The following is an 8,428-nucleotide window of genomic DNA, read 5'->3' as shown; positions in this document are numbered from 1 at the left end:
CAGTGTCTATGTACCATGTACTCGTCTACAACCGTCCGACCATTTTCAAGACACGCTGCTTGTTGATGCCTGATCCTCGCAGGTGGCCCAAACACCGACTTTACGTCCTACGAAGGTAGCTGTCGTGCCCCTTGACATGTTACCACTACCCATGCACCTGTCCTTCATACGCGACCACTACTGGGCGGGCATGAAGGCCAACTGGATCGTCCTCATCCACTAATCTGGTAGTCCATGGCGTCTGGTGGACATCTACACCCATCAAGAGATCACCCTTCCATCATTGCATACCATCGGCATTGAGCCTCGGGGCCCGCCGGACACTCCTACCTACTACGCACGAGAGGCGTCAAGCTTTTGGTACGACCTCCATTTGCTGAAGGTTGTAATCTGCGAAGTGCCCACACCATCAGAAGACTACATGAATTACAAGCTCATTGCCTTGTTCGACGGGGGATTAGTCTATCTGGAATCTGGTTGCCATACATGGTTATGGCTCATCATCAATCCCGTTGACCCTCCATTTCTGTCTGATGCTATAGTGCATGATGGCATCGTTTACGCGTGAAAACGCACAGATGGCTGCCTATACTGGTGGAATCTATCTTCGTGTAATTGTTCTATCTCATCTCATCTTTACCTTATGAATATGACTATCTGTTGATTGTTAGAAATTTAGAATAGATAGTATGTCTATAACCACATCATTGCTATATGTCCCTCTCATTTCCTAGATTTTTATGACCACACATGTTATTGTTAGAGTTGATACGAGAACAATTGGCATCTAATAATTGTTAGAATTGAAATTATGAGTATAACCTCATGATTGCTATATGTTACTCTCATTTCCAAGATTTTTATAACCACGCACGTTATTGTTAGAGTTGATATGAGAACAACAGTAACTCCTATGGTAGAATATGAGTAAGCCCTGGCATAGCTGTTTTCCTCTCATTTTTACATGATGTTTGAACCATGACATATTACTAGAATATGAAAGCCATTGGCTTAATTTTTTATCTTGGGTTTTTATTATGGCCACGACATTGCAATTCTCTGGCTATATCTGTGTCACTGTTATAATAATCTTAATTCCACACACACTCTAAGCATGATTGTATATTTTTGTCCTTTTGGTTTCCAATTTGATTTGTTGTAGCAGATGCAAATGTGTTGGCCTTCATAATTCCAGGACCTGGAAATATGCAAGTCAATGGGTGGTGGTTTATCGGTCGTTCAACTAACGGTGGTCATTTGATGCTCATTTGCACGTACCAAATTGACCAAACCATTTCATCAAACCACATGCAGTACAATGCCTGGGGCGTTCATAACTGTGATGGCTATTGCTGCTTCGTGTTCGAGAAAGACCCCAGCTTTGTTGGGCCAGGCGTATTCAACTGGAGACGGGTTTATAGCCTCGGCAACCAATCCATGTTCCTCGGGCTCAATTATCCGATCATCCAACCAAACATCGATCATATCACCGACGATGATTACCGTGCTATGCAACTTCCATTCGCCAGGGGGAACTATGTTTACACATCGTACCATGGGTTTCATGAATCACCATATCCAGAGATTCGTCGACACAACTTGTTGCTAGATGATCTTCAGTGTGTGAAAGGCATCGGGCTTCCAAGTGATGAATGGCTTTTTCAAACCCGACATGCGGCGATGTGGTTCATGCCAACAACAAATATGCACAACTTGATTTGTAGTGATATCTAGACCGAGCCATGTTACCCCATGAATGATGATATTGTAGCATGACCCTCTTTTGGTGGACATTACTATGTATTGTAGTTAGTTTGAAGGATATATACTTTTCTGGGATCAAGTGCATCCTAACTCACCTAGGTAGCATGTACTGATAATGATGATGGACTATATATCAATTAGGCTTCAAGTGCGTACTTGTTGGTGAAAGTGTTGTCCACTGGGAATTATATTTTTTATTACTCATGTAGCCTACAAAGTCTATCGCACAGCCTTGCAACTTCATATTGTACTCCATTTCTAAATTTGTACTAGTACTACTAGTCCTCTATACCGTATATTGTGCTACTCATACTACTACCTCCCTCCTGGTTTATTGGTGCCCTTCATAATCTGTGTCAAATTTTGACCATATATTTAACTAACTAAATGTTATTGCATGTCACAAAAATATATATTGTTCGATTCGTATTTGAACATAGTTTCCAATGGTATAATTTTCGGTGACATGCATGGACATTTTGTTAGTTAAACCTATGGTTAACATGTGACACTATATACGACTAGTATGTAGTACTGTAGTACTAGTATATGTCGGTCAAATTATTCATCATGTCCTCACATTGAATTGACGTGACAACACGCTATGCATGAGGTGACACAAGAGTCCCGGCGGCGTGTTCGGTTCACCAAAGTGAGCCTCACCCCTCTCGTAATACAACAACACTCTCACATTCTCTACAAAATCACTCTCCCATTATCTCTGGGTTTCCCCGCCTCCCAGCCACCGCCTTGTTCCCATCCATTTGGTACGATGAGTGATGAGCTACTGGAGCTGCTATACTTCATCGCAAGTAGTCAAAAAGAAGACGCTAAAAAATTTGATCTCAACAAGTATGCTCTTCAAGCTATCCGGATGGAGGAAGGAACTAGCGAGGATGCTCCTGTGAGTATTCGTCCCATCGCCCTATATGATGATTTTGATCTTTATGGGGGTTTTCAAGTCTTAAGAGTCTGCATGTAGTAATGAAGCCGAGACCACAGTTTGTTCGCGTATTGTGGACTACAGATGTGGAGTAGCACTTATCTGTCGAAGTCTTTCATCATTTACTTATAACGGTTGATTCATTATACATTGAGTACCATTTAACTCGAATCTACCAATGCAAGTCCAAGAAGGATTGGCTGGTGCTGCCGGCTGGTGTCAAGTTTGATCCCACGAATCAGGAGCTGATCGAGCACCTTGAGGCCAAAGTAAGTACTGAGAGTGTGAGATCTCACCCTCTCATCGATTTGTTCATACCAACCACCAGCAACGAGCATGACATATGCTACACCCATCCTGAGAAACTTATAGGTGAGACACTGATTGACCGTCTACTTGCACAAACATATTCCTTTGTTTATACCTCTATTTTTCTTTTTAGATGCAGACCTAGTGAAGCAATTGCAATTTGACAGTTAATAAAAAGTGAAGCAAGTGACTGCAACATGCAGAAGATGTTATGAAAATGCCAACTACGTACTCTAAAACCCGTATTCGCCAATGCTGCAGGTATCACATTGAGTGGCCTAATCAAGCATTTCTTCCAGCGCAACTCCAGGGTTCAAAAGGGGCATGCGGACGCGACGCAAGATACAGTCAAACTGCGGCATGCATGCGATGTGGGACAAGACCAGCAATACCTTGTCGGTGATGGTCAGCGCTCGGCAGACGGGTAGCTAAAAGGTTCTGGTGCTGCACACCAACAAGAACTTCGACTAGCAGAGGACCAACTGGGTGATGCACCAGTACCACCTCGGGGACTTGGAACAAGAGAAGGAGTGGGAGCTGGTTGTCTGCAAGATTTTCTACCAGACAAACACTAGGCACAGGACTAAAAAGATTATAAGTTCGTTTGGTATTGGTACTTGTACTGCCTGGTCGTCTACAAGTTGGTATTGTTGTTAAGGATCTTTTGGTATGAACTGCATTTGCTTCCAACCATCATGTCGAGGGTTGACATGGATATAAAGCAGAATCATTTGTTTCGAAACACATTTTCATGCACCTGATTTTTATTTGATGGGTAGCATAAGCACATGCCATTCGAATTCCCAGTTCTCCAATTTTTTTACATCTTCGAAGTACGCACGGGATCCATCTGGTTTCATGGGATGATAATTGGATGCAGCACTTCGGAACATGGTTGTGGCATGCCAAGCCCATCTGCAAATTTTTCAAAGAGAGGAGCGTTGGGCTTGGGCCTTCCAGAACAGTTAAGTGTCGCGACCTCGATCGTGAAGTGCGTCCCATGGACTAAAAAATCAAGTCGGTTATATTATTAGTTGAAATATGTAAAATATTCCATCATAAAAAGAAATATGTAAAATGCAATGAATTTAGTCTGGTTTCACTGAAATCCATCCCATTTGCATGAAATTCGTCCATGGAACCACAAGATGGCTGTCCATACAGAGCCTAACCGTACGGAACCAGCAGGTCCATAGCCGTACACAAGCAAGCGAATGCACTTATTATCATGATGGAAAAATAATGCTGACGTCTGAGACGGTGAAACCCATGAAATTTTCAACGTAGTCAATAAACAAGAGAATTCTTCTAGTGCAAACAGATAACTGAGATCCAACAGGTATATTGTTTTTTAGGTCGAGCAAGTTTCAACTGGGCTCTACACTACCTAGGCTTGGTTTTGTTTTTAATAGGCCCACCACATGACAACAACAGGGCACAAAGATCTAGCACATATCAACTGGCCTCTGGCCCGCCAGCCTTAGTTAAATTTTCTTATAGAACATACGCAGACAGTTTTTCTACTGAAGAAAACACACAACCCAGTTCTATTTTCCTCTTTAAATGACATGTCTTTGTAGCGACCAGACCCCAAACAGTCTAGTCTCTGTGCATCAGTGTCATCCCTGGATCGGAAATGCTGACACGCACAGTACTCGAGGATTTATAACATAGTCTCAATCACACACTTATTACATTGAAATGTCTCAAAAGAGAACTTATTACAATAATATGGCTTAAGGCCATCTAAATAAGATAACAACGGAAGGCTTGGAAGATAAAGTGAGTCCATCAACTCCAACGACATAGCTGAGTGAACAACAAGGACCTATCGCACCTTACTCTTTGTCTGAAAAGTCTGCAACATGATATGTTGCAGCCCGAAACGGGTTAGCACATGGAATATGCTGGCAATGTAACAGAAAAGAGCAATGTACAGAATGAATGCTATCACTACATGCATATATGGTTGGTGGAAAGCTCAATGGTTAAGGTTTTGCATAAAACCAATTTTTCCCTACAACAAAGGAATAACTTTTATTTAACTATCATGGTGGTTGTTAAACATTGAGAAGGTTCCTCCAACTCAATCCCAATTAAACAATATCAATTAACCCAACAACATTAATTTAGAGTGATGAGATCAACATGATAATCCAAGAACCAGATATTCAAGATGTCCATAACCGGGGACACGGCTAACCATGATTAGTTTGTACACTCTGCAGAGGTTTGCGCACTTTTCCCCACCAGACTCGATCTCCTTCGTTAGATTTCTCGCACTACATGGTGTTTGAGAAACGGATGACCGAGACACTGTCTTTCAGAAACATTAACTCTTTACTCTGGATGGATAGTTACACCTACTTTCCCCTACATATGCTAGCCCATCACTGAAAGAGGTCATGAAACCTTCTCAACTATGCCAGAGCCCATACTAGCTTGTGGCTGCACATGGAAGTTTCTAGCATGAAATATATTATGATCCCTTTGAGCCGGGGTGGTGAACCATAGGATGATCACACGGGTACTCCGGGATATCCTAGGACAACACTGGATTCTCCAGGTGCCCGCAACCAGTTCACCCAGATGTGTATTTGAGTAGCCACCTTAAGTTAACCATTAATTAACAATTCTCACATCTGTCATGGATACACTCAACCAATCCACGTCTATGAGCATAGCATAGCAGTTTAAGCATAACATAGAAGTAACTCCCAAAGGTTTGATAATAAAAATGCAATAGGTTCTACCTCATCATCTACTACCCAAACCCACATGTTAATCAGATCCTAATCATGGAAAGTTTGATGATTGTAACTAATGCATAAAAACTGGGTAATAAAGCGATATGATCAAAGTGTTACTTGCATTGCTAACGATCTGCAAACCCTAGAGACTCGTAGTAGCATGCTTCGCACTCCGGGAAATCTATCGCAAACAAACAATAGAATCCATAAGCACTCAAGCATAGATGCACATGTAAAACTCAAATAAGAGGATCCAAACAGAAAGTTCAACTGAAGAGCTTCGATTTGCAAAAAAAATCAACTCAAACGGAGCAACGAAACTCAAGATATGAACGAAACAAGATCGTTTACTAATCTCGACTAAAGTCAAATTTTACAGTACCAAAATCATGTTCAAGTTGGTTAACTAGAAAGAGGGCTTCGAGAAGCAGATTTAGGCGCTGGTTTCATCTAATTTGGATAAACGAGTAAAAAGTTATACTAGATTGAAGATCAGGGGCAGAATCGCGATAAAAAATAATCGCAGATAAATCCCTGGAAAAAAACAAAACGAACGACTAACGAACAAACGTTCGCTGTCTGAACCTAACCGGCGAATAACGTTCGTTAAAATGATCGGATGGACGAACGTCCGCTAAATAAATAAACCGACGAAAACCAAATTGATCTAACTAAAAAAACAGATCTAGGGGTTTAAAAAAAACCCGGCGGTTTTACCTAAACCGAAAAAACTGGGCACCGGCGGATCCGGCGAACGGTGAGGCGGCGGCTCCGGCGGCTGCGTGGGGCGGGCGGCGGCAGCGCGGTCGTGGGGTGGCGGGGTGTGGCGCGGGGCGGCGCGGGAGGGTGGCAAAGTGGGGGCGGGGCGGCAGCTATTTAAGGGGGGGCAGGGGGCCTTGGGGAAGGGGCCAGGCGGCGGGGAGGCCGACTCGGCCACGTCGGCGATGGTGGCGGCGTCTCATGCGCGAGCGGGACTCCTGCTCGGGGCCGGGGCGACGCGGCTGGGCCGGCTGGGCTTCGGCCGAGTCGGTCCGAAGAACTTTTTTTAATAAATAATTTTCACCTGAACGGAAAATTCCTAATAAAATATAAAAAAATAATCTAAAAATGCCAAAAACAATTTTCACCGTCTAAATAAATATTTAAAACAAAGTGAACATTTTTCTGGCCTAAAAGTGCAATTTTGGAAAATGCATATTTTTCTAATTCAAATAAAATAGCAATAAAATCCAAATAAAATCATTTATTTGATTTTAACATTTTTCTCCAATATTTCTTTTATTTTAGAGAAGTCGTTTTATCTCCGATATTTTATTTTTATTTTGGAAATATTGTTGGAGAGAAAATGATTAAAACCAAAATGATCCTCTTTTCAATATTCGAAAAAATTTGAATATGAAAATTATGAAATTCCCAACTCTCCCCGTGGGTCCTTGAGTTGCTACAATTTCTGGGATCAAACCAAAATGCTACTAAAATATGATATGCATATGATGGCCTATGTATAACATTTGAAATTGAAAATTTGGGATGTTACAAACCTACCCCCCTTAAGATGAATCTAGTCCTCGAGATTCGGGCTGGCTAGAAAATAGGAGTGGGTGGTCCTTCGTAGATCTTCCTGTCGTTCCCAGGTGGCTTCATGCTCGGTATGGTGGTTGGACTGAACTTTGCAAAACTTGATAACCTTGCTGTGTGTAACTCGGTTGGCAAACTCAAGAATCTTCACTGGTTTCTCCTCGTAGGTCAAATCATTATCCAGCTGAATCGCTTCCAGTGGCACTGTATCTCTTAGAGGAATATCGACCATCTCTACGTGACACTTCTTCAACTGGGAAATGTGAAACACATCGTGAACTCCTAACAATCCTTCTGGCAATTCCATCTTGTAAGCAACTTCTCCCATACGTTCCAAAACTTTGTATGGTCCCACAAAACGTGGTGCTAGCTTTCCCTTAACTCCAAAACGCTTAACTCCTCAAAGTGGTGACACACGAAGGTATACTCTGTCTCCGACTTTGTAAACTGTCTCCTTGCGTTTAGAATTCGCATAACTCTTCTACCTGGACTGGGCTACCTTGAGTCTGTCGCGAATCAGCTTAACCTTCTCTTCAGACTCTTTAATCAAATCTGGTCCAAACAACCGAAGGTCTCCAACTTCATCCCACAATAACGGTGTCCTGCACCTCCTTCCGTACAAAGCTTCGAAAGGGGCCACCTTCAAACTAGCTTGATAATTGTTGTTATAAGAGAATTCTGCATACAACAAGTTGTCTTCCCAACTAGATCCATAATCTAGTGCATAAGCTCTCAACATGTCCTCCAGAATCTGATTGACTCTCTCGGTCTGCCCATCTGTCTGTGAATGAGAGGTTGTACTGAACTCTAGCCTAGTACCGAAAGTCTCATGCAACTAATTCCAGAACTTTGAGGTAAACTGGGTTCCTCTATCTGATACAATGGTCCTCGGAACTCCATGCAGACATACGATCCTGGTCATGTATATCTTTGCTTACTTAGCACTCGTATAAGTGGTCTTCACCGGGATGAAATGAGCTACTTTCGTCAAACGATCGACTACAACCCAGATAGAGTCATAGCCTGAACGAGTCATGGGCAATCCAGTGATAAAATCCATGCCAAGCTTGTCCCACTTCCATTC

Source organism: Triticum dicoccoides, chromosome 7B, assembly GCF_002162155.2.
Source record: "Triticum dicoccoides isolate Atlit2015 ecotype Zavitan chromosome 7B, WEW_v2.0, whole genome shotgun sequence".
Lineage (NCBI taxonomy): Eukaryota > Viridiplantae > Streptophyta > Magnoliopsida > Poales > Poaceae > Triticum > Triticum dicoccoides.
The sequence above is the reverse complement of the archived record's forward strand: the minus strand, read 5'-3'. Positions refer to the sequence as shown.